Genomic DNA, 27,114 nt, shown 5'->3' on the forward strand with positions numbered 1-27,114 from the left:
AGCATCTACAAACAAGCTGGAGTGATTTGTTAAAGTCAAGTCAGCAAAAGGAACACCTGGAAGAAGACAATAATGAGATTTGTGTAGAAAACAAATATTGGATAGTTTGGTCTCGTGTATAGTCCTGCATCTGTGCTGCTTTCTTTTATTGAACACTTCGTGTCTTCTTTGGCTGAATTATAGCCCCTATAATCGACAGAACTGTTAGTTGCCAATGATCTTGGAACTCACCAGTTGCATTAGGCTGCTGTTGTACTCGCCAATAAACTTGATTTTGTTCCAGGAGCGTTCTTTGTTGCAGTAAGGGGAAATGGGAAATATGCAAGTTTTGTTCCTTTTTCTAAAAGGCAAAACAGCCTACTCATCACCTAACTTGTCTGTCTATGTGTCTGTAGGGGATGGAGAGGGGAGAGAGAGAATAAGAATGTTCTTTGGACTGAAAAAGAAAACTTGAGGTTCTAGTTTTTAACATTTCAATGGTTCAGTTTTTACCAGCTATTAAAGAACTCAGAAAGGGTCTAGACAGGGAGAATATAAGACAAGTGGGTTACTGATCTATCATGATGCTTTCTCATTCTTGTCTGACTACTGGATTTTTCTGGTTAATTTCTGGACTAGATGTCTGTTTGTAAACTTATTTAATCATTTCAACAGGAATAATTTAATCTCAGCATTCACATTTTCAGTAATGATTTTTTATTTTATGTTTTAATTTTTTTGTCTAGCCCATGATATAGCTTTGACATTTAGAAGATCTTCAAGTTGGTAATTATTGTGCTACCTGATGCCTCCACAAACTTAATTTTTATAATATATACTGTAAAAAGGCAGAAAAACCTTATTGTCAAATTAGAACTTTTAGTATATTAGTACATTTGGATCACATTGCTGTAAAAAGAAAAACCTACCTTTGTAATAATTTGTCACTCATATATACCCTACTTGTACTGCTTCAAAAGGAAAATTGATAGTGCATTATACTTAAACAATTTTGAATTATTGTCTAGTGCTAAAATATTGGCTTCTTAATAAAGGGGTTCTTTCTATAATGGTAACTTGACAGCAACAAAAACCTTCAATCATAGCTCCATGCACAAAAAGGGAAGTAGCAGCAATTTCATAGAGATTAATTATGACATGCTTGTCTATCATGAGAGATTGAATCAATAGCAGACAGTAGGTACAGTATGGAAAAATGTTTTTCTTGTGGTGAATGCATTTTCTAAGAAAAGTGTGTAATTATGGTAGGAACAATAGTTTGGTTTAGATCATCCCTCCCACAGAAAGGGGGGTGGTAACGGAGTCAGAAAAAGCTCTATTGCATTAATCTCCTGGCACATCCAAGTAATCATACCTTCAGGAAGGACCCAACTGTGAGTGTTGTGCAGCACATCTATAATGATGGCCTGATCTTCAAGATGATTGTAACTGAGATGGGTCCATAACAGTGGATCCAATATCCCTATATCTTCCCTCAAATTCTGGAAAAGTGTGGATCTGGGTCATGATCCAGATCTGAACTTCTGGCTTGACCATACTTATATGACTAAACCAGATCATTTAGTCTGAACAGCACTGTCCTGATCTTCCAGGAAATATGAATTCAGATCTAAACTCCACAGCTCTGGCAAATTACTGGGTGGTTTGGTAGGTACTCAATCTAATTATTTTATTTTCTATGTTACAGAGGTATAGGTAAAGTAGAAATATTTCTATGTAAGTACTACAGAACTCTTGGATAGCATGGTCATATAGCCAGCAGAAACCTGATGTCTGAGCCTATGGGGCAATGTAATAGGGATGCTGTTTTCAAGAGGCAGACAAAAGAGCAGTAACAGTGAGGACAGCTAAGTGGGCAGGGGATTTCTGAGGACTATCGGCCAACTGGCACTGTTTAGTAGCAGTTGGCCCATGAAAGGAGCTGCTGAGGATCAGTGCTCCCTGTTGGTGGGGCAAGACTGAAGAGGCTGTTCTGGAATGAAGACGGAGAAGCAGGCCAGGTGTAAGAATTAGAGAATTGCCAAAGAGCCGGTAAATGGTGACAGTTCAGTAAGAGTGCTGCAATCCACTGATGTATGAGTTGTTCCTCGTGGGACTGTCTAATGTTGGCAGGTGTAAAGGGTTAAGAAAGAACAGGGCCATTGGTCACTCAGGATTTTACATTCCAAGGGTGATCTATCCCTGTCTGCCAATGATTGTCACTGCTGTGTTTTACAGCCCAGGCTTATCCAAATAGCACCAAAACACTGTAATTGCATCTCTTTAAATTTTCAGCACTGTGATTTGTTTTAGTAAGAGCTCTCTTTTGAGTACTTACAACTTGCATATTATTCATTTTTAATTTCAATTGCTTCAGCAATCTCTGTTGTATACCTAGTAGAGATGCAGCGTAGCAAAGTATCAAAACAGTCATCACTTAACAATTGCACAAAATATAATTACATATAACCTATCATTTCTGTTACTGTAACATTACTGAACTTGGTGAAAATAGTCCCAGCAGTAATAGAATAGAGTGTTTACAGCTCCTCTCCAGGATAAATTGACTCTTGTAACCACATTTCAGCAATTCTCTCTGTTTATGGCAAATTAATCACTAGTAACTATTAGTGGGCCTAATCCTGCAGTTCTAAATCAGTTGTTTCTGAAGCAAAACTCAGAGCTAAAGAATTTTAGCTCAAGGCATGGTCAGATTCCCATGTCTTTACTCAAATTCTGTTCATTACTCCAGGAGTAAATCCACTTGGACACTTATGGATAGCAGTCTATCTAGAGTTAATGCTAACATAGAGCTGGTCTACACTGGGGGGGGGGGGGAATCGATCTAAGATATGCAACTTCAGAAACACCGTCGACTCCGCTTACTCCTCCTGCCAAGGTGGAGTACGGGCGTCGATCCCCGATACATCGTTACTACCCACCGATCCGGCGGGTAGTGTAGACGTGGCCATAGACTTTGAAAGAGGTTAAAATCTCATGTTTCATGGTTTAGTTTTTAGCTGAACTATTAGGGATTATTATGGGGAAACCTAATGTGGAGAGCAGTTTACGCCACATCTGCCTACTGCGGATTTCTTGTACCTTCCTCTGAAGCATCTGGTCCAATCCAGTATTTCTATGTTTCCATTGCAGTCAATGAGGTTAATTGTGAAGCAAGGTGCTACTAATGGGATAAAGAATATCAGAATCTGACCAATAGATGATATAATCATCTATCAGTGTTCAACTTTGGTAAAGCAATTTGAGATTATTATATTTAACGCTCTGTTATAAAATATTTACTTTATGACTAAATGGGGGACCTCGTTTTCCAGTTGTATCAGCCTTATCACTTTCAGAATGACTAAATTTCACTAACCCTCTTAATCATATTGCTTTCAAACTACATAACAAGCACATGCAGGCCAAAATTAGACCTCAGGGCCCATGTTCAGAATGCCAAAATCTAAAATTCAAAAACAAACGTCTCTGTGTCTGGTAAGGCCAGACTTCAGGGAGCTGGCCAGATATCACCACCCTTTGCCAATTGTGTAGTTTCTAGTTTCAGCTCCCCTCATCTGCTTCCTCTTCCTATTAAATAGAGCAGTCCTACACAGATCAGGAAGTTTCCTTGATTCTATCAGGCTGTGAGCTCCTGGCTGACCCCTCACGGGGTAGTACACTGCTTCACGGTGTAGTTAAATGGCATGTGCACCATCATGGCATGGCAACTGAAGGTGTACATGTGCATGTGCAGTCCATTTAAATGCAAAAAAAACAAACAAAAAACAACTGTATTTGATCAATGGGTGAGAGGGGAGCGCTGGAAAAATCTGGCTCACTTCTCCTGGTTTGGTAGGAAAATATCCAGCGCAGAATTACTTGAAATGCATGAAAAGGAGGACCAGTTAGAAGAAAACATTTTGGCTAGAAGTTCTGTTTACTAGCAGCTAGGTTAGGAAAGGCATAGCCAGTTTCTGAAAATGGTAAAACTATACATGACACAATTCAGGATACAGAAAAAACAACTTGGTGTGAACCACTACCTGCCAACTTCACAAATTTTAACTTTGAACTAGGTATCCTTAGAATGCTGAAGGAAAATTTCCTGAGCATACTGATAACATCTCTTCTAGACAGGAATGACAACACATCCTTGATATCCTATAAGTGATCAAATCAATTAAATACACTATCATCATGCTTTCTGAAGGGTGGAATGAAATTAAATTACCCTACTCCAAAGAATAGGAAAAAGTGAATTCTATCAGAGCCCATTGCTTCATCAAGCATTAGACTCTGGTTCCATGTGTACAATCAGTGTTTTCTGGTAAAGTGAATGGTGAATGTGTCTCAGTTATGGTAACATATACAGATGAATGTGAAATAGCAATTTGAATACGTAAGAGATTTTTTTTTCAGTGTTGCATAATGGTAGGACATAAACAGCAATGTCAAATAAGGGACTAATGTTACTTTGCTTTCCATAAGATTATTGTACTTAAAAAAAAAAAAAAAAAGTGACCGATATTTGAGACACTTAATTCCTAAAAGCAAGAATTCTGATCTCCATCTTTACAACAAAACAGTGTTGTGGTATAAATGTGGTAGCATTTGAATATCAGAGGGTCTAAGATGAAGCACTTGACAACTTCAAGTAAAAGGTAATTTCCCCCCCACCCTCCGTCTGCCCCCAATCACCCAGATATGGTCAATAATAAATGAGTTTTAGAGTTTAAATCAAGACATAATGTATTTCTCATGGTACATTATTGATAGAGCATACTTATTCTAACAACATTTTCCAAGGCACAATGCATTATTTCTGCCTCCATTAATGCAAACTAATATAAATGAATATATTAAGCTTTTTTAAAAATCATTTTGAATGTTCCAGAGGATGTTTTATTAAAAAACTTTTGCAAAAAAATTAAATATTTTAATGTGATTTATTATCCTAATAACTGAAATTGCATTCTTACAATAGGCAGTCAAAGCCAATTTCTTATATGGTCCAAATATCTAATGATAACCTGGTACTGCAGAGTGTAATGACCAATTTTTTTCTATAGAACACTAGAGAAAAAATAATTCCAAACAAATTATTGAAAATATTTATATTGTTAATAATAACTGCCAAAGTAATGTCACATCAAATTTTGTTGCCGTACTATTGTACAATCCCACAATTTGGATGCTCTTGAAGATTAGGACAAATGCAAAGTACTCCACATAGGAAGGAACAATCAGTTGCATTCCTACAAGATGGGAAATAACTTCCTAGGAAGGCATACTGCAGAAAGGGATCTGGGGGTCATAATGGATCACTAAAATCACTAGCTAAATATGAGCTAACAGTGTAACACTTGCAAAAAAATAAAAAAGCAAACATTGTTCTGGGATGTATTAGCAGGAGTGTTGTAAGCAAGGCACAAGAGATAATTCTTCCACTCTATTCATGCTGATTAGGCCTCAACTGGAGTATTGTGTCCAGTTCTGGATGCCATATTTTGGGAAAGATGTTGACAAATAGGATTAAGTTCAGAGAAGAACAACAAGAAATATTAGAAATATATAGAAAATATGACATATGAGGAAATATTGGAAAAAATGGGTTTGTTTAGTCTGGAGGAAAGGAGACTGAAAGGAGACATAACAATTGTCAAGCACGTAAAAGGTTGTTACATAGATGAGGGAGAAAAATTGTTCTCCTTAACCTCTGAGGATAGGACAAGCAGCAATGGGCTTAAATTGCAGCAAGGGGCAGTTTTAGGTTGGACATTAGGAAAAAACATCCTAACTGTCAAAGTAGTTAAGTGCTGGAATCTCCGTCATTGGAGATTTTTAAAAGCAGATTAGACAAATGTGTGTCAGGGATCGTCTAGATCAGTGGTTCCCAAACTTGTTCCGCCACTTGTGCAGGGAAAGCCCCTGGCGGGCCAGGCCAGTTTGTTTACCTGCCGCCTCCACAGGTTCGGCCGATCACGGCTCCCAGTGGCCGGGGTTCACTGCTCCAGGCCAATAGGAGCTGCTGGAAGTGGCGCGGGCTGAGGGACGTACTGGCCGCCGCTTCCAGCAGCTCCTATTGGCCTGGAGTAGTGAACTGACCTAATGTGTGTCAGGGATCGTCTAGATCAGTGGTTCCCAAACTTGTTCCGCCGCTTGTGCAGGGAAAGCCCCTGGCGGGCCAGGCCGGTTTGTTTACCTGCTGCGTCCGCAGGTTCGGCCGATCGCGGCTCCCAGTGGCTGCAGTTCACTACTCCAGGCCAATAGGAGCTGCTGGAAGCGGCGGCCAGTACGTCCCTCAGCCCGCGCCACTTCCAGCAGCTCCTATTGGCCTGGAGCAGTGAACCCCGGCCACTGGGAGCCTTGATCGGCCGAACCTGTGGAAGCGGCAGGTAAACGAACTGGCCCGGCCAGCCAGGGGCTTTCCCTGCACAAGCGGCGGAACAAGTTTGGGAACCGCTGGTCAAGATAATACTTGGTCCTGCCATGAGTGCAGGGGACTGAAATAGATGACCTGTCCAGTCCTATGATTCTATGATTTTTACTATTGTAGTTTTTCTGATATTTGGATATATACAATTTAGCTATTAAGGTTGGGATTTTTTTTTCAGAAGTGCTCAGTGTTGGCCTAATTCTTCTCCTATTGAAGTGAATGGAAAAATTCAAAAGCACTTTTGAAAATGCCACCCTAGATACGTGCTTATAATCAACTGAGTCTTTCTGTGGGTATCTTACTTTCTTATAATAAGCCATATTCCTTGTATATGGCCAAAGGCATCCCTTCCCGAAATGATATTTCAATCTCATCCACTCATTTCCAATCCTGACAGATCATTTTCACACTTAATTTATTCAAGGAAATGCAGTAATCTGAAATTCAAGAATAATGCAATAATCATGATCTATCCACGGGGTTAAGGATTGATAAGGGTAATCCAACTGACAGTTCAGGAGGCATTGCAACACTAGCAGGTATTTGGATAATCGTATGGATACTTTAACCATCTCTTCACTTTCACCATCTTATTACTTAGACATACTTTGATAGGGCACTGAAGTGGGAAACGGAAGAGCTGGGTTCAATTCCTGGCCGTACCACTGGCCTGCTGTGAGACCTTGGGCAAGTCACTGCTTTCAGCATGCCTGAGTTTCCACATCTGTAAAATAGAGGAGATACTGACATCTTTTGTAAAGTGTTTTGAGAACTTTGGATGAATTGCACTAACATGAGAGCTGAATACTATCTTTATTATTTAGTTTCTAATGTATACAAACTGTAACCCATTCTTGGGGAATAAAGTACAGAACCATAATGCATCTTCAGAAGTATCACTATTCTGGTGTTGTACAATTATATCATATTAATGTTACACTGGGAAAAGTAGCTGCGAAAGTAAATAAATATATTATAAATTGTCTTGAGTTAAGGTAGAGCTAGCAAGCCAAGTTTAGAACAAGGAGGCCTTTTAAAATTGAAGCTACAGATATTTGGAAAAAGCAAAGGCAAACAAACTGATATATTTATTTTTAAATAAAACTGACGAAGTGTATGAGGATCAAGTGGATTTCAGTAAAGCAAACTGAAAATGGTAAAAGGGAAGGCGGAATTGGTGCATCATGACAAACCTACTAACTAGAACAGGGGTCGGCAACGTTTGGCACGCGGCTCACCAGGGTAAGCACCCTAGCGAGCCGGGCCAGTTTATTTACCTGCTGACGCGGCAGGTTCGGCCGATCGCGGCCCCCACTGGCCGCGGTTCGCCGTCCCAGGCCAATGGGGGCGGCGAGAAGCGGCGCGGGCAAGGGATGTGCTGGCCGCGGCTTCCCGCCGCCCCCATTGGCCTGGGACGGCGAACTGCAGCCAGTGGGGGCCGCGATCGGCTGAACCTGCCACGTCAGCAGGTAAATAAACTGGCCCGGCCCGCTAGGGTGCTTACCCTGGCGAGCCGCATGCCATATGTTGCCGACCCCTGAACTAGAATAGTGATGTGACAGGTTCTCTGCCATGCGAGGCAATAATGCCTGGTGGTCAGCTCACTCCACCACCTGGTATGGCCCTTTAAGGCTTTTAAAGAGTCTGATAGGATTCCTTCCCCAAGCACCTGTCGGTATCTCTAACACTATACTTTTTAAGTGCCCAAAGCCTTGCAGAGAGGGTGGGGCAAGTTTCCCCTCTCACCCAATCAATTGGGAAAGAGTTGGGAGAAGGGGACCAGCATAAAAGCTGCCCCTCCCTCACAGCAAGCAGACACTGACATGAAAAGGCTGGCCTGCTGAACTCTACAGATTGGAAGGTTAATTGGAGAGAGTGCTCAGCTGAGGGGAGATAGCAAAAACCTTGCAGCTGACTATTCCAAGGCAAGAGACCTAAGCCACAACTCTCAGCTCCAGGAAGAGTGGGAGCTCCTGCTAGAAGGAGGGAAGAACTGGCTACCTTGAGGCAAGAAGGCTGAAATACAACTCCCAGTCCCAGGGAGAGGGTTGAGAAATGACTCCTGTCTGGAGGAGGAAGATACTACTAAAGGTTGCATGGAATACAGCTCCTAGCCCCAGGGAGAGGGTTGAGGAATGACTCCTGTCTGGAGGAGGGAGCTATCAAATGCTCTAAAGGCAAGGGGCTGCTTGCTATACAGTCCAGCTGCTGCAGAGTAGGGCTGGGAGTAGTCTTTGAGAACTCACTGTCATAGCTGGCTAAGCAGAAGCTGTGAGGAACCACAGATCCAGGCAGGGATAGGAAAGAGCTGGTAAAGATAGGGCCAGGTTCAGTGTCAGTGAAGTGATGGATAGATTGAAGAAACAATCCTTATCCACCTAAAATAGAGTGTCTGGGCTGGAACCCAGAGTAGAGGGTGGGCCTGGGTTGTCCTACCTTCCCCCAGACTAAAAGCACCAGAAATGGAGAGGCTAAGAACTGTGAGCACCAGTCAGGAGCTGAAAGCCAGGTTTAAAAAGACATTAGGTTTTGGTTTTCTTATTGTTTAGACTTCTCTGTTAACCCCAAAAGGGCAAAGAACTGGGACATACCCTGGCCAGAGTACTAGGCCACGTATGACACCTGTGGTGCCAGAATGGCAAAAGGAAGTGCTAAACTGAGAAAATCCCTGCAACGGTGCACATTGACACTAGGAGGCACTCTGGAGGTGAGAGGCACTACTGCAGAAGAAATATTAGTTTTTCTCAAGCAGTCTGAGAAACAGCTCTCTCTTAGAATCCCTAAGGCCTTGATTCAGGGAAAAACTTAATCATGTGCATAAATATTTTCCTGAAAAAGATGCTTTTGTCAATCAGGGCCCAATGCTTCAATCCTGCAAATGCTTATTAATGTGAGTAGTCCCATGAGTTGAACTCACATGCATAAAATTGTTTGTACGTAAGTGTTTGTAGGAACAGGGTCTACATCTGGTTTCTCTAAGTGTTTATAGCTCTATAGATGACAAATATGGCTATTGTTTCTGTATTTGCAATTGGGAAACTAGTCATTTGAAGACAAGTAATTGGGCTCTTAATCTTTTTAATGCTAAGGTTGTTTGGTTGAGTAGCTCATGCCGTAAGTTTGTCCTTTGCATTGACTAAATGGCTTTATGACCTAATTACACAGTAAGATATAGACAGATCCTGAGCTGGTCTAAAATGAGGATTCCATTGAAGCTAATGGAATCATGGATTTACTCCAATGGAGGATCTGGCCCATTGTTTCGCCAGCCAGACTATCACACATTTTGTATGTATCCACTTTTTAAAAAAAAATACCCTTTCTTCAGGGTGCATCCCATTGATTTCAGTGGGATTACTTAAGTATTATTAGAATCTGGCTGTATACAGATGGGAAGGCAAATGTAGTAAGGAGCACACTGTGCCATGTATCCGCTTTAAAAGTTGAAATACTTTTGCTTGTAATATACTATGAAGAATTCCTTTGTTTATTAATTTTACCTGGGTCTCTGTGCTCCTTCTCATTATACTGTTGTTTGTTTTCATTTATTTTGATTGTGTATGTGTCTACAGTACCTCTAGCAGGAATAAGTTTTGTATTCTTAATTAATCAAAATACTGATCTTCTCAGATGTCTATTATATTCTCAAGGCTCGGCCTATCTATATACTTTTTAAAAGCCCCTAAAATATATTAGGCCAAATGTACCTCTCACTTACATCAGTGCCGTCTCCTTAAAGTCCATGGGCTTGTTTCCAGCTAGCTGGCTCTGCAGAGAAGGCTGTATTTCCTATCTAAATGGATAAATATGAGACTGTTAATAGCAAATCATATTGCATTATATTTACAGGGATAATAGGACATGGATGGATGGCTAATTCAGTTTAAGAAGTACATTATATTTCAACATGCTTATTGGCGGTTAAAATGTTAATGAACAGCATTATAAAGGGAATTTTGCACTACTCAGGAAATCTACTTGACATGAGAAAAAAAGTTAATTTCAGCTCTGCCTCATTAATCAGATCTGCCTACAGCTAAGAAAGTGTCACCTAAGTATGTTTTGCTTTCTGCTGTGTGTTGCTGATGAAGATAGTGACATACAAAACAGAAGTAATTGGATTTGTGCTAGTAGGCAGTGGTAAAAATAAAAAAGCAGTGAATTGGAACATTCTTTTGACTGACCTTTGTAAAGAATGCCTAAGGCACATCCATGTGGTAGCTGTCATTATTTATGGTGACTATAGATTCAGGTTTGTTAAGGCAGTCATACACATGAGCTATGCCATACCTGCAATGGATCATACACAATCTTTACATGAAGGCCAGAAATTGTTGCCTTGAGGTTAAGAAGAATATCTTTTGGTCTGTGTGTATTCACCATTGCTGTCACGTTTATTGCAGGTACAAAATAAGATGCCCAATTCCTCCTAGTGTGCTGTCTGTAAAATCTGGGCAATGAATTGAGGAAAAAACTCACAACCTCAGAATATGTAAGCTCCATGTACACTCTGGGCCATATCTTTGTTTGCATTATGGTACATTTGTGTTACTTCAGCAGGACAAAACTGTCCTAAAAGCCAGCTTCTGTGGCCACAGGTGATGCTTGAGTGGCATCCCCCCATCTCTGTGATCTACATAGTAGGTATGGCGCAGGACACCCCATGAGACCTTGGACAGCCAGCAAAGTTATAGACGTCTTCAGGTGACTAAGCTGCTCTGAGGTCTCAGGGTACTGCCCAGCCATGTCAGGATATGGGGAGCACAAAAGTGGCTTATAGTCACAGTTGTGCCTCTCAAGCACAGCTGAGGATACGGTCCTCCCTTTTTTTTTTTTTTTAAGTGTACTTAATTTTTTTTCTTCACAAATTTCCAATATTCCTTGTAAACTTTTTTTCTGTGTTTTAACCTCATTCATTGCTCTGTGTGGGTAAGCAATCTCTGGCAAGATTCAGCTAGCAAAACTTCTTGCCAAGTCTCCTGTTGTGGAAATAGTCATGGGTTTGGTCCCCCCAAAACAGTTTATCTGAGCTCTTCATGGATGTTGAGGCTTCTCCAGTGGTAAGGGGACTCTGCTCACCTCTACATTGGCTCCCACCCAGCTCCTAGAAGCTCCTACAGAAGCCATGCACCTGGGGGACAGGAAGGAAGGGGTTCTTCCTATCTGTCCCCAGGCCTTTCTCAACAGGACAGTTTTGATTCTTCTGTGTTTGGCTGACACCTAAGCCATCTCCTTACATAATCTTTCAGTGACTGAAACTGAGTTTTGTAGTGAAAACTTGGCAGGGCTATTAGTTAAATACTTGACATTGTTTCCTCATCTAACTTAGGGGGTAATAGCACCCATAAGCTTAAATTTAGATATATGACAATGGCACAGTAAGAACAGAGAAAGTTAACATGTACACCAAAGAAATCTGGCACAGAACTATCATAATTAGAGATAGGTGAAACTTTTTTTTTTCTTCCCCCAAATGGTTTAGTTGATTGAAAAATGCTGCTTTGGATCCAACAAAATTACAAGTAAATTCACATCAAGTTGGCCAAATAGTTTTGACTGAACCAAGAAACTTTCAGTAACATCGAAATAACTTTTCATTTTGACCCAACTTGAAATTTTTTGTTTGAATTCTGGCATTTTTACAAAAGAAAAGGACAATTAGATTCACAAAATGGGCTGGGGGTGCTACTGCTTTCTCCCCACTTCCAAAGCTTTAGCTCTGCATTCAATTCAGTTTAGGGCACTCACCTGAGATGTTTGAAACCAGGTTCAGTTTCTCACTCTGACTGATGTGTAGAAATGATTTGAACTTGGACGCCCCCACACATTGCCTAACCACTAGGTGTTTCTAGTATGGGGCTTTCTCAATCTCTCCTGTTGAACCTGCCCCACATACATAAATAATCATTGGACCTGAGACTTGAGTCTCCCCACATCCTAGATGAGTGCCCTAATCACCAGGCTAGAGTCGGGGGGGGGGAGGGATAGCTCAGTGGTTTGAGCATTGGCCTGCTAAACCCAGGGTTGTGAGTTCAATCCTTGAGGGGGCCACTTAGGGATCTGGGGCAAAATCAGTACTTGGTCCTGCTAGTGAAGGCAGGGGGCTGGACTTGATGACCTTTGGTCCCTTCCAGTTCTAGGAGATGGGATATCTCCATTAATTTATTTATTTATTTATTTATTCTCCCTCTTCGTCTGGTCCAATGACTATCATTATCATCATGAATGACTGTGAATGGCCACTATAGATGACAATTAGGCATTTAATAAGGGACACATTTTCAAAAGTGTTCTCCAACAGGCAGACATTCTGAGATTTATGGTTAAATGTTTGAGAGTTTGGCACATAGTATGCTGAGCGCTTTTGGAAATCTGGCCATTTATTTGGGTACTAAAGGGGAGCTGACATTTTAGACAATTTATCGCCTGAGTGACTTGTTCAATGTCAAGAAGTGAATCCACATCCCCTAGATTCCCAATCCAGTACTTGAATTACAACAAAGCTATACTTTTTATTCCTATTTGGGGAAGTTCTATGGCCTGTGTTATATAGGAGGTCATACTAGATCATCAAAATAGGCTGTCCTGGTCTTGGAATCCATGAATTGATTAATCTATTCTTGCTAGTCTCAACAAATGTTTAACTGAATTTCTACTTTCGTGAGACACCATAGTTTGTGAAAATAAATGCCACCCTTAAACTGAATTCTAGACATTATTAATAAAATCAAGAAAGCTTTTAGGTGTAACCTCACAACAAAGCACATATAAAAAAAAAAACATGTCTCAACTAAGAAATCACATGTTGGCCATGGTAGGTCACATTATAAACACAGAAGCTTCAAAAACAATTATCAGGGGGAAATATGAACTTGAACAAGAGGGGAGAGCGAGAAGTTGTGCAAAAACACCCAAGAAATTTATTAAACTAAACAAATTTAACTTTGCAGGTGGCTCATTATCCCCAAAGAAATACAAACTGCAGTAATGAAGAAGGGCAAACTTCACTCAGTCCTAGCCTGGGAACATTCAAATTAATTTAAAAAAAAAATTAAATCTGGGGGAGAGGGACAAACCTAAAATGTATATTTAAAAACAAAAGTTAGAGACTCTGCAACCTGTCCTCCCTAAAAATCAAACAAACAGAGTTGACAACTAGAATAAAACATTTGTAGACATACCCCGCCAACCCTCAGTGGAATAAGAATCAGTCTTTCAACAAACATTAATGGAGAAGGAGTGAGGCAGAGATTATTAGGAAGTGTAAAAAGCACTGCCTGGCATTTTAGATAAACAAGAATTAGAATAACCACAAATAACAACCAGGGGGACTGATGTTACTTCGGCTACTAGGGAATGATAAATCAAGAGGAAATAGACAACCAAATGTGAATTAACAATTTATCTCAGGAAGGGGTCGTTTGTTCCTTTCCCCTTTGAGTTAGGGGTTATAGAGAGGAAAGGAATTAGTTCTTCTAGAGTCTTAATTTCACTTTCTCACCTGAAACCTGAAAATTTTGAAGGATTTTACATGACTCTTTTCTGAACCAGTCAACACAGCCTCTTTCAACGGACACCAAGAATCTAATTTTCAGAGGTGAGGTTCTGCAGCTCTGTGACGCCACTTGGACATCTCAGTGCTCAACACTTCTGATCTTTGATAATATGCATAGATCCTGTCCAGCGGCTGTTGGCGACTGGGTTTACTCTCTTCCTCTGGGTAAAAGGCAGGACCACAACTAACTGTTGCCTACCAAGGGAAGGATACCAAGCAAATTGGTTGACACTATAGTAAAGAACAGAATTATTAGACACATAGATGAACAAGATTTGCTAGGCAACAGTCAACATGGCTTTTGTAAAGGGAAATCATGCCTCACCAATCTATTAGAATTCTTGGGGTGGGGGGAAGTCAACAAACATGTGGACAAGGGTGATCCAATGGATGTACTGTACTTCAGAAAGCCTTTGATAAGGTCCCTCACCAAAAGCTCTTAAGCAAAGTAAGCAGTCATGGGATAAGAGGAAAGGTCCTCTCATGAATCAGTAACTGTTTACAAGCTGGGAAACAAAGGTAGGAATAAATGGTCAATTTTCAGAATGGAGAGAGGTAAATAGTATCTATACTGGGACTAGTGCTGTTCAACATATTTGTAAATAATCTGGAAAAAGGGGTGAACAGTGAAGTGGCTGTATATCCCAGAATCCAATCTGCTGACTGCCCAGTATAAAAACAAGCGAATTACAGTTGAGTAATATGTGTTTCACATACAAAACTGTTAGTTAATTTAAATTTGTGCTTAAGTAGGTATTTACTGTATATTCAATGTTTAGGCAATGATAAAACTTAACAGCTTACCAATTGTGTAAGATAACTTATGGAATATTGGGGCATACTAGGGTAACATTTTGGTGAAATACTAAAATAAGGATACTCAGGTGTGTTCTTTATTTAAGACAATATTGATAGCTAATAAGGGGAAACACTGTGAATTTGCTAACTTCTCTTTTCAAAATATAATTACTAAATTATAACTGTTGTGCTAATTTTAAACGTTATTCGTGGCACATTCCTCGGTGCTATGTTTCATTAAATCTAATTACTGCAGCTATTTACCAGAAGATTTTACTTGTCATTAGAATGATAAGAAGTGTGTGCAATCTTTTCTAGCAGGGCTTTGGAGCTGTGCTCCGGCTCCGCTCCAGCTCCAGGCAAAAACTTGCAGCTCCACTGGTCCGGAGCTGCTCCGCGCTCCAGCTCCTGGCTCCGCTCCAAAGCCCTGTTTTCTAGGCGTTCCCTGAATTTTTCTAGAAAAGTGTCTTAAAACCCATCTTGGGGCTGCAATTAACTTCAAAGTAACTGGTGAAAGAATTTAGTACCATCATGTATTTTTCAGTCCCATCAGCTAATTCAGGATAACAGCCCATAAAAGTTCACCTGCTTTTTTGTTACCATTTGGCTTCTAAAGGATGTCCCTAAGAACCCTACTTCAGGACTGTTGGCTGTCTCTGCCTATGATTCTGTAAAACTTCTTCATGTTTCTGCAAACTCAGTTCTTGTTTTCAGGGCTTTGGGCTTCTCCAATCTTGTCTCATTCTTCAGTGCTGTCGGGCCTATGTGATCCACCTACACTGTCATTCCAGGTCTCTCCAATCTTCCCTTGGATGTTTCAGAGCTGTTTGTTTTGCTACTACATAAACATAGTTTCTCCTGGTACTTTCTTCCTCCCGTAGAACGCTAAGACACTCCTCAGTTTCTCTCTCACACTCTCATAACAAACAAGACTGAGTTTTTTTTTTCTTTTTTTGTAAAAATAACGAAGTGAAAGTCATCTTTTTAGTCTGTTCTCCCCAACTTTACTGAGTTCACATAGGAAGAGTCTTTCCCAGTCAAACTACTGAAAATCCACTTATTACAGTAAATTAACAGAAGGCTGCTCAAGGAAGATACTGATACAAATACAACTGCGGTAGATATTCATCTGATCTGAGTATATATTCTACAGACATTGCCATGCTCTGAGACACAATTGCCAGGAAAGACTGGTACAGAATTAGGGATGGGCTCAGCTGGACTGTTGGTGTGTTTTTGTGGTGTTTTGTTTGTTTCAGTATCATGCTTTGACTTCCTAATAAAGAAAAGCATCTCCTGGCTTTTGTTTAAGGTTCACTGTTTACAGGAGTATCAGGCTGACATAGCAATCTCCTCTCTCCCATAAATACTGATTGCCTTTTTAAGGACTGAGGTGATTAATAGAAATAAAGAGGCACATGGAAATTCCAGTCTCAGGGTTGCAAATCCAAATACTGTAAGAATATGCAATAAATCAGCCCCCGGCAGCATTGTCATAACATACAGCTGAATAAAAAAAATTGGGCAAACTATTTCAGTTGTATTTGGTTAGGCGGCCTTCAAGCTACTCATGTGAAGAGCCACATAAGAGCATGTGACAAACCAGTGTGCAGTCCTTAGCAAAACTGAGAGCCACTGAGTGGAGAATGGTAATGCTGTTTCCGCTACTCCTATCTGTGCTGCTCTGGGCCAGGACTATGAAACTTAACTCCCCAGAAGGCTGAGTGTAGCTTTGGGTTGTGATGTACTACTTAGACTGTGGGGTGAGTCCTGGGATGGATTTAAGGCTCAATGTGCAAATGACTTGGGGCCTGTTGTAGGCAATAGGAATGGCTGAAAAGTCTGTTGGGAACAGAGTAGGTGGGGAGAGTGGAGCCATAGCAGCTGGAGAGGCAGGCAGGCTGGTACAAATAAGACCCAGCATCCCCATCCTGTCAGTGTGGACTGCAGTCAGGCCAAACAATGCTCTGGAGAAGGAACTCACCCCGATCCTTCCAGTTTTCATGGATATTCCCCCAGACTGGTAAACGCCTGACTTCTCAAAATGTAGTGATGGTCCAGTCTGGGGTACTGATGTGGGCCATCTCAAAGCTGTGTGGTGTTTTTGTTTGTTTTTGTAATTTTTAAATAAATACATTTTCCTCTCAGTTTGGATAACAAGCCCTTTAAAGGTCCTAGAAATCGGAGAGGAAGTATGTGATTTTTCTATACGCTGATCCTCTCAGCTTTATTTGCTACTACCTTCATGCTATGTTCACGCTAGTATTTGAGATGTGTGTGCACATGTGTGTGTCACACCACAACATCCCTTTTACCTATATAAAAAATGAGTCACCTGTCACAATAAGAAGAGCTGCTCTAAAAGTACAATGTGGAGCAAATATCCTGGTCCTCTCTTTCACTGTTACAAAGAAAAGCTCTAGTTAATGGACTTCTGGTTCCAGAACTGAACTCTCACGGCTGCTTTCAGTTTTGCTGAAAAATCCTTGAAGAGCAGGTAGAAATTATCTGAATTTTGAATGACATCAATATTGCTATGTTACACATGTTGCAATATTGACATCATTCAAAATACAGTTCCTGAAGGATGTACAAATGAAACAGCATATGATGAATGGTTGACATTCCAGTTTTTTGTCACAGTTTTCACTTGTCATTAGTCTTCACTGTATTCCAGTGCTATCTGCAACCGATTCCAACCTGATAACCAAATGCCAATCAGTCTCTTTAGTTATTTTTGAATAAGATTTCACATAAATTTTACTTACATAATTTATGGAGCAAAAAAAGGAGATTTTCTTCTAGCCATAAGAGTTCCATGTGCAAATTGCCATAATTGTACTTATCTGGTGTTATGGTAAAATGGGTGATCCCCTCACTGTGGTATCCTTACTTCTCACTTCCAAGTGGTTTTGATGTTTATAGTTTGTCTTTGATGGTTTTCAATTGACATTTCTGGGTTGATGCAAAGATAGACAATTCAACAATACATTATATAATCGGCTAGTCAGAGAGAGGTGATGACTTGAATGAGCCATCACCAAGATATTTTATTCCCTGGTGACTCACTTTCACTCCAAGACCGTAAGGTCATAATTTTCAATATAGTTTCATTATTCTTTATGTAAGATCCATACACCCATCTCACAATGATTGAGTATTGATAGGATACATGCTTTCCGTTGAGACTTCAATCTTTATGGATCAATATAATGAAAGAGATGTATTGGGTGTAATAAGTTTGTCAGGTTTCAAAAGGAGTTGCTTGTAAAGAACAGGGAATGCTTTTTCAGGTGACACCAATAGTTGTCACACTTTCCCTCCTTGCATATACATATACACACTTCTTCAGGGGCAGCACACATGCAGATGAAGTAGAGAGGGTTTTTGCCATATTTTTCTTTCTTTCATGCAAGATTAACTCTTTCCTTCAGTTGTTTTAAATAATTGATATGTTTTCCAAGTGCAGGGCTTGAGACCAGGATCAAGCTTAATTAAATTGTAATGTCTACAAAGCAAATACTTAAAAATAGAACTGAGCCAACCATTTCTCAAATAGGGTAAAGTTGGGGGTTTTGGATGGCTTCACAAAAAGGGGAGTGGGGAAAAAACAGATACACAGCAGATCCAGGTTTAGGTAGCAACAGGAACATATTTAGATAAGGAACATGTTCTCAGCACATGGGGTTGCAGACAGGCATCAGGTGGCCAGACTCTGCCCTTCCCATATTGCGAAATGGGAGGGTGTCCTGGCAAGATGGGAGGGGAATAACAGAGATGGAAATGGGGTCCCGGTATTGAAAAGCAGTGTTGCCAATTGCTATAACTTTATTGTAAGTCCCATAATCATTGGTGGGGTTTCCTAAAGCCCTACCTGCTGTAATTGAGAGAATGCACTAGAATCTTAGCTTTTGTTTGGGAGGGGTGGAGGAATCATGATATGTTTATTTTAAGTCAATATGAAGATTTCTGGAACCTACAATTTTGCAGTGCTTGGGGTTGGGAATACAAGAAAAAGTTGTACAAGAAAATACAAGAACCATGATATTGAGCTTTACTGCTCAGTGAAGATGACTTCCAGCCTGAGTCTATGGCCCGCCAGAATGGACGGCTTGCGCTGTCCAGCAGAGGGCACGAAAGAAGGTTACTAAGAGGTCAGATTCTAACAGAGACGGGCACCCCAAACACTGTAGTCCAGGGGTCGGCAACGTTCGGCACGCGGCTCGCGAGGGTAAGCACCCTAGCAGGCCGGGCCAGTTTATTTACCTGCTGACGTGGCAGGTTCGGCCGATCGCAGCCCTCACTCACTGCAGTTCGCCGTCCTTGGCCAATGGGGGTGGCGGAAAGCGGCGCGGGCCGAGGGATGTGCTGGCCGCGGCTTCCCGCCGCCCCCATTGGCCCGCGGCCAGTGGGGTCCGTGATCGGCCGAACCTGCCGCGTCAGCAGGTAAATAAACTGGCCTGGCCTGCTAGGGTGCTTACCCTGGCGAGCCGCGTGCCAAACGTTGCCAACCCCTGCTGTAGTCAAAGGTTCACTGCACGGTTCTTGTCTGTTTTCCCTCTAAATAACAGTTAGTATTTATGCATCAGTATAAATGGAAGTATTTAGAGAAACTTCAAGTCATAAAGTAGTTAGTTAAGAGATTTTTGCATGAAGGCATCTTATTTAAAAATACTTTATTATATTTTATTTTAAATTGCATATTGAGGACCCAATCCTTCAAATAATTACTCCTGTGCATGTATCTATATTCCCATGGGACTCCAGGTGGCAGTTAGGATATATGCAGTTTTCAGGGGGTCAAAAAAGGCATACACAAGCTATTATATACTGCATTGGCCATCTTCTGATGATTCTACCATGCAGCGAATGGATACCTGAGCCAGCAAGGGCTGTGTGCACTCTAGAAGTAGGACGTAGAACTGGGAGGAAACTTGTAACATTTATCTCTTGGGACTACTTTCCCTCTTGTCAAAACAACGAGAGACAGTAATAGTCTGTGACGGGGGCTGAATCCAGCCCTTCTCTGCCAGAAAAGGAAGGATGATTGAGTGATTCAGGAGCTAGCTTGAAACTGGGAGACTGGAGTTCAAATCCCTGCTCCACCACAGACTTCCTATGAAAACCTTGGGCAAGTCACATAGTCTCTCTGGGCCTCAGTTCCCCATCTGTAAAATGCGGATAATAGTCCAACCCTACCTCCCAGCGGTATTGTAGGGATAAATGCATTGAAGGTTGTACAGCGCTGAGGTACTATGATAACGGGTCCACTAAGAGAGGGCTTTTGGGAGAAGATGAAGAAGTCGTACTTTGCAAATATCTGCCATCTGGGGAAAAATACAGTAGTTAATAACCCAAAATGATTCTTCTTGACAAACTGTCACTGTCTGAAGTTTTGGAGAAGTGCCTTATTGTTTTCAAATGTTAATTTAGGTTTGTACCATGCACAAGCAAAGCACTTTAAGTCAGGTCATGGCAGGAGACATATTCTAAACAATGGAGAAATCAGAGAACAACATTCAAGGTAGCTATTATTTTTTGGCAGGCAGCATCTCCTCTTTCTTTCTTTTTTGTTTCTTCTTGGTGGTAACAAAAGAGGGGAAAAAAACTTTAAAAACAACACGATTGCATGGGCTTTACTATTAACTTTATTAATGTACATAATGTCAGAGATTTAAAGCAAACGTAGGCTGTGTTATAAAACATTCTTAAGCTAAAAAGCAGCCAGAAATAGAAATTTTCTATTGTACCTATTCTTTTAAAGTTCATTATGTGACTAGGTTGGAGTGTTGTTTAGCCTCTAGTTACAGTATGTCATATGTCTATAAATATATATATATTTACATCAATTGATTATCAGGGTGTTTATAACCCTCATGATACAACGAGGTGGTCAGATGAGGGCTCCTTATGAACTATCTGGATATTTCAACATACATAGAAAACCAACTACACATCTTTTCATTTTATAAATCAAATTGATTACTTTTTTAAATGCGTTTGAATAGTACAATCCTCCCCACAGCTCAGAAAATGGTACAGTCCAACGGCCCATGTTCTGTCAATGCAAACCTCTATGTTCATATCTGGCTGTTTTTATTTATTTATTGCACTGTGTCAAGATGCACTATGCTAGAAAACCGTCAGACTTGTCCATGAGCCAGAGAATCATGAGGAAGCCAGTAATGCAATAGCCACCCTGGGGAGGAAGGATACCTCTAACTATTCAGGGTCAGATAAACATTTAAGAATATTGGCTTAAGCTGATCTGAAAACTATTGACAGTAATTCAGCTAAATAACTATAAGAAGCTGAATTTCAGTCCAACCCTAGTTGAAATAGTCTCCTAATGTTCACCAAATGCCCTCTTTCACCCACTTCAAATCACTTTTGAAAGCTCATTTATTCCATGTATCTTTTCAATGATTGTGGCCATGTACAATTCTTTATTTTAACTTCTTGTAGCTATTGATGCATTTGCACTGTTGAAAGTTCTTCAGAGCTGGGAGTTAGTTTAGAACGTTTACTTGATGTAAAATATCACATGCAGTTACTGTATGGCATAAGTAATAAAATATATTTGTATTGTAATAACATTAAAAGTAAGAAGTTCTGTTTTCCCTCAGCAGTAATAGGGGTCACCGACACAAATTGCCAGCCTGCTTTTGGTCTTGTAACTTATCCTCACAGAATGCAGCTTACTGCCTTTACAAAAAGAGCTTTCATCCCATTATTTCTGAAAGGCCAAACCCTGCTTCTTTTACTTTCACCAATAGGTAAACAGAGCTCCATCATGGATCTATTGAAAGTCTTCATATAACTCTTGTGATCTATCTTCCCCATTTTGGTAATCTGTATTATAGCATCAAAGGGTCATGTTCAAATTTCTTCCTTTTTTTTTAAAAAAAAAAGAGCATACTCACCAATAACACTATAATATATTTTTATCCATCCAAAAATATATATGATCTGCTGTCTAAGCAATAGCAGTCTCTTCAGGCAGAAATGTCTCCATCTTACCCTTAAGAATGCCAATTGTGCTATTATTTTTACTCACTCGTTAGTAGCAGCATTCCCAGGTGCATGAAAAGGCTTTCCAAATAAATGTTGAAAGAAGAGCACTTAAACACTTGGCAACAGTAGTCAAGACAAACTATATTTTTCATTTCAGATACCAGTATATTATGCAGGGAACCTTCGCATATTACTAGTGCTTTATTGTCATTTAAGTAGGCTTCTACCGTATAAGAATCTGGCTGTGTTATAGTTGGCAGAGTAATTTTATATTATTGCAACATTGATCTTCCAGTTAATCTTTTCCTTTTTTCCACAAGCACAAGTTTTGTGGCTGGTGTCTGAGTGTAAATATATTTCAATAGTTCCCACTTTGCCATAGCTGAGTTTCTTGTTGCAAGTACATTTACCACCCTATCTTACTACTTGATCACTTGAGTTAAGGGTTGGGCTTTTGGTTCTGAAGACACAAGGTTCAGCAACCAGTGTCCACGCATGCTGGAGAATTGTTACATTTATAACTCAACAGTTCTAGACTTCAAAACAGTTTGAAAAATATTTGATCCAATGTTGTTAGGAATTTTGTTTGCTTTTTTCGCTGTTGCCCTAATAAACTATAACAGTCTTACTCTACTCCAGGGGTCAGCAACCTTTCAGAAGTGGCATGCCGAGTCTTCATTTATTCACTCTGATTTAAGGTTTTGCGAGCCAGTAATACATTTTAACGTTTTTAGAAGGTTTCTTTCTATAAGTCTATAATATATAACTAAACTATTGTTATATGTAAAATAAATAAGGTTTTTAAAATGTTTAAGAAGCTTCATTTAAAATTAAATTAAAATGCAGAGCCCCCCGGACCGGAGGCCAGGACCTGGGCAGTGTGAGTGCCACTGAAAATCAGCTTGGGTGCCGCCTTCGGCACGCGTGTCATAGGTTGCCTACCCCTGCTCTACTCATTCAGCTCCCTCTTCACATCACATGTAAAAACATTTTTTAATAACGATTTCCCAAACGTGTGCTGATTCCATAGTCAGATTTAGATAGGATTCTTGCCCCAAGTACTTACTATTTTCCTTATGATTTACACCCCTAAGTTTACTGGCAATGTTCCATAACACTTAAGAACACAAGAACATAAGAACGGCCATACTGGGTCAGACCAAAGGTCCATCAAGCCCAGTATCCTGTCCTCTGACAGTGGCCAATTGCAGGTGTCCCAAAGGGAATGAACAGACAAATTATCATCAAATGATCCATGCCCTGTCACCCAATCTAAGCTTCTGGCAAACAGAGGCTAGGGACACCATTCCTGCCCATCCTGGCTAATAGCCTTTGATGGACCTATCTTCCGTGAATCTATCTAGCTCCCTTTTGAACCCCGTTATAGTATTGGCCTTCACAACACCCTCTGGCAAGGGATTCCAGAGGTTGACAGTGTGTTGCGTGAAAAAATACTTTCTTGTGTTTGTTTTAAACCTGCTACCTATTAATTTCATTTGGTGGCCCCTTATTCTTGTATTATAAAAAGGAGTAAATAACACTTCCTTATTTACTTTCTCTATACCACTCATGATTTTATAGACCTCTATCATATCCCCCCTTAGTTGCCTCTTTTCCAAGCTGAAAAGTCCCAGTTTTATTAATCTCTCCTCATATAGGGGTTCTATACCCCTAATCATTTTTGTTGCCCTTTTCTGAACTTTTTCCAATTCCAATATATCTTTTTTGAGACGGGGCGACCACATCTGCATGCAGTATTCAAGGTGTGGGCGTACCATGGATTTAGAGAGTCCAAATATTTGTTCCTCATTAAATCTCAAAGTCACTGGGACATCTCACTCTGAATAATAACCTCTAGCTTTAGAGAGCTCTAACAGACTTCTATCTTGAGAATTCATTTTTTCAGAATGGCTGCTGCCTTGATGTTGTCTCTTCTCTGTGCAATAACTTCACTTTGGCTTTCATGACTGCTTCCAACCTTCAACAGATGCAATATTACATTTTGTAATTTAATTTGTCTTGTCTGCTAGCGGGGAAACCAACATGGTTATGTTTTCTGTGCTATATTGTACAACACAGTATGGATTATTTTTGTGTAGTGCTGCTTGTGCAAGAGCATCAAGTCAGCTTCAAACCAAACTACAGTCTAAGCCTTAATATAAAAATAAATTACGTACTACAGATCACAGCAGGCATTATAGGAAGCACTTGCAGATATTGTGGGCAGGAATAAGAGAGGTACAATGCTCACATATTGGGGCAAATGAATGAGGAAACTGAAGAGGGAAGAAAATATGATTGTTCTTATTGGGATGTTTTGAATCATAGGTTGGAAAACAGGAAAAGGTAGATGGGATTTGGAGAGAGTCAGGGAGTCAAGCATACGCAGAAAGGGAGAACTGCTCTTTCAAATTCTAAGCAATAACATGAGAGAAAGATAAACTAAGTAGTGACCCCCTGCATGGAACTAAGAGACCAAGCACATAGGGATGTTCAAAAGAAAATGTTCAATACAACCCTGGTAGAGGGTTTTATTGACTTTCTTGCATTTTCCAACAGCAAGGTCTAAGGCTCCCTCTCTCCCTCCTGCATCCTTCACCTTCCATGACCAGACATACTAATATTTTCTTTTCCCCCTAACACAGGGCAGGAATGAGTTTCTTTTGTTTCATCCTTCCTTTACTTCAAGTTTTTTACTTCTACCTCCAGAAAAAGAACACTCTCCCAGTTTCCCTTTTGCAAGACCATTTCATGTGCTGCTGGCACCACTTCCTCTTCCAAAAAGTCCTCCCTTAATCCCTCAAATTTAGATTCATATCGCTTAAAATTAGATCTGCAAAGGAGCATGTGGATGAACATAGATTCCCTTTCCATGGACACCTTTCCCTGATTGTTTGCACATGTTGTGCACGGATAGAGCCATATCCCTGACTTTGCTCTACAGTGTCTCCAGACAAAATCCAATGGCAATCTAGATCTGTGATACTCCTTTCGACTGTGAAGTTGCCACTCAGCATGCAATGCTAAATGTTTCCTACAAGCAGCTTGTTTAAAAGCTTATCCTTCAGCACAGTGCTAAAGGATGTGCTCAAGGTTAAAACGGAGAGGAAGTCTTTTGTTTTAAAATTTTATATTAATCAAAGTGAGGAGCCAATAACACTAAAGAGATGTATAGTGCACTGAGGAATTAGGAGAGCTTCCTCACACTTGTCTGTTAATGAACTACCTTATGACTCAGGAAGAAATTTGATCATAGAAGCATTGCTATAGAGAAAACCTTTACAATGTTCTTATTGTCATTGGAATGGAATAACTTCTGACTCTTCATAAAAGATCATTTGTCTACTGTGATTTTTTTTATATGGTGGATCAACATCTGCATGAAACATTAGCAATGTTGGGAAAATTACAAATAGTGCTCCTTGAATCTTCAAGTGTTTTCTTCCATGAATATTTATTCAGACTTGTACATTTATTTTATTTGACTGCGTTCAAGCCTTGTGTGCATTTGGTTAATGTAGAGCTTATAACAAGTGGGTTTACAGGCTTGTAGAAAGAGCAAACTTGCAGATTTTGCACAAAGTCATCCGCCACCACATGCTGTTTCACCTTCACCACACCCCCAATAATTTCAAGTATTGTCACCAGAAAGAAGCTTCCAGACAGAGTAAAGGAATATCACATAAGTGAAATATCCAGTCAAAACAGGTCAAATTTCTAATTTCAGATATCCAATACACAGAAAGAACTGTTTGAGAATGAATTGCAGACTAAGAATTATTTGCAACAAATAATTTAGAATGAGCAAAATTAGAGAAAATTATAATCTGCTTGTAAGCAATCTGCAAACAGAAAAAGAGGTAGGATTCATCACTTACATCATTCCTTATGAGTTATTCACCCAGGAATACTTATGAAAAGACTTGACCGCATAGTGGAAAATAGTGAATAATGGTTGCATTCAACGTTTCTAGGGTTTAATTGCAAATGTTATATATAGAATTTGCGATTAAACCCTAGAAAGGTTGAATGCAAACAATTTTTCACTATAATGTATATGCTTTTCGCACACATCAGAGTATTTGATATAGATGTAGATAGACAGATTGTTGTTGGGCTCCAATCACAAAAAGGGGCTTATCTGCCTTTGCAAATTCAGTGTATTGAATTAATTTGGACTCTGCACAGATGCAAGAGTCTGTGCATGTGGATCTCTTTATAGGACAGGAGCTTTGAATAGCTACATATATCATCTAGCAATGGAGCACCCACAATATTTTATAACCCATCAACACAGCACAAACTGCTTTGCATATTTGCTTGTAAAATTCACAATATGTGATGGGTTGGTTAGTTACACCAAGTCATTCAAATGGAAAAAATACCATATAACTCTCTTAACTTATCAACCCAATACAAACTCTGAATTGTAAATATTCACAACATTCTTTGTGAATAATTTGCAGAGCAAGAAGCAGTCACTCAAAAAATTAATGAAAAGTTTCAGATAATGAATAAAGTCAATTTCACAATTGGGGGGAGGGATAGCTCAGTGGTTTGAGCATTAGCCTGCTAAACCCGGGGTTGTGAGTTCAATCCTTGAGGGGGCCATTTAGGGAACTGGGGTAAAAATCTGTCTGGTAATTGGTCCTGTTTTGAGCAGGGGGTTGGACTAGATGACCTCCTGAGGTCCCTTCCAACCTTGATATTCTATGATTCTATAACTTGTTTGGAGGTAGGGGAGATATCAAGAAAAGCAAAGCTCATCAAATTATGTGATTTATCCACTCAACTGTAAATGGAGGTAGAATATTAATCTGATACCTCAAAAGCCTATTCAGCACCACCTTGACTCATCACCCTCACTTGAAGAAATAGAAAAGGCAATCAGTTTGATGAGCTCAGGAAAGTCCTTGGGCAGAGATGGAATACCGGCAGAAATATATAAATCTGCGGGTCCAAAGTGGTAACAACACTCCAGAAGAGCCTTCCTGACATCTGGGACAGTGAAGAAATGCCACAAGACTTCAAAGATGCCACAATTATTTCTTTATTTAAAAATAAAGGCAGCAAAATGGTCTGTGATAACTGCCGTGGGATATCTCTCCTATCTGTCACTGGAAAAATCTCTACCCGAGACTCTGTGGATTCAGACCTGGTCGTAGCACCATAGACATGATTTTCAGTATCAGGCAAATACAAGAAAAATGTATCCAACAAAACATGAATCTGTTCAGTGTTTTCATCGATCTGACAACAGCATTTGATATAGTCAATAGAGAAGGATTATGGATGACCCTCAGCAAACTTGGTGGCCCACCAAAACTGG

The sequence above is a fragment of the Emys orbicularis genome, chromosome 14 (genome assembly GCF_028017835.1).
Source record: "Emys orbicularis isolate rEmyOrb1 chromosome 14, rEmyOrb1.hap1, whole genome shotgun sequence".
NCBI classification, from domain to species: domain Eukaryota; kingdom Metazoa; phylum Chordata; order Testudines; family Emydidae; genus Emys; species Emys orbicularis.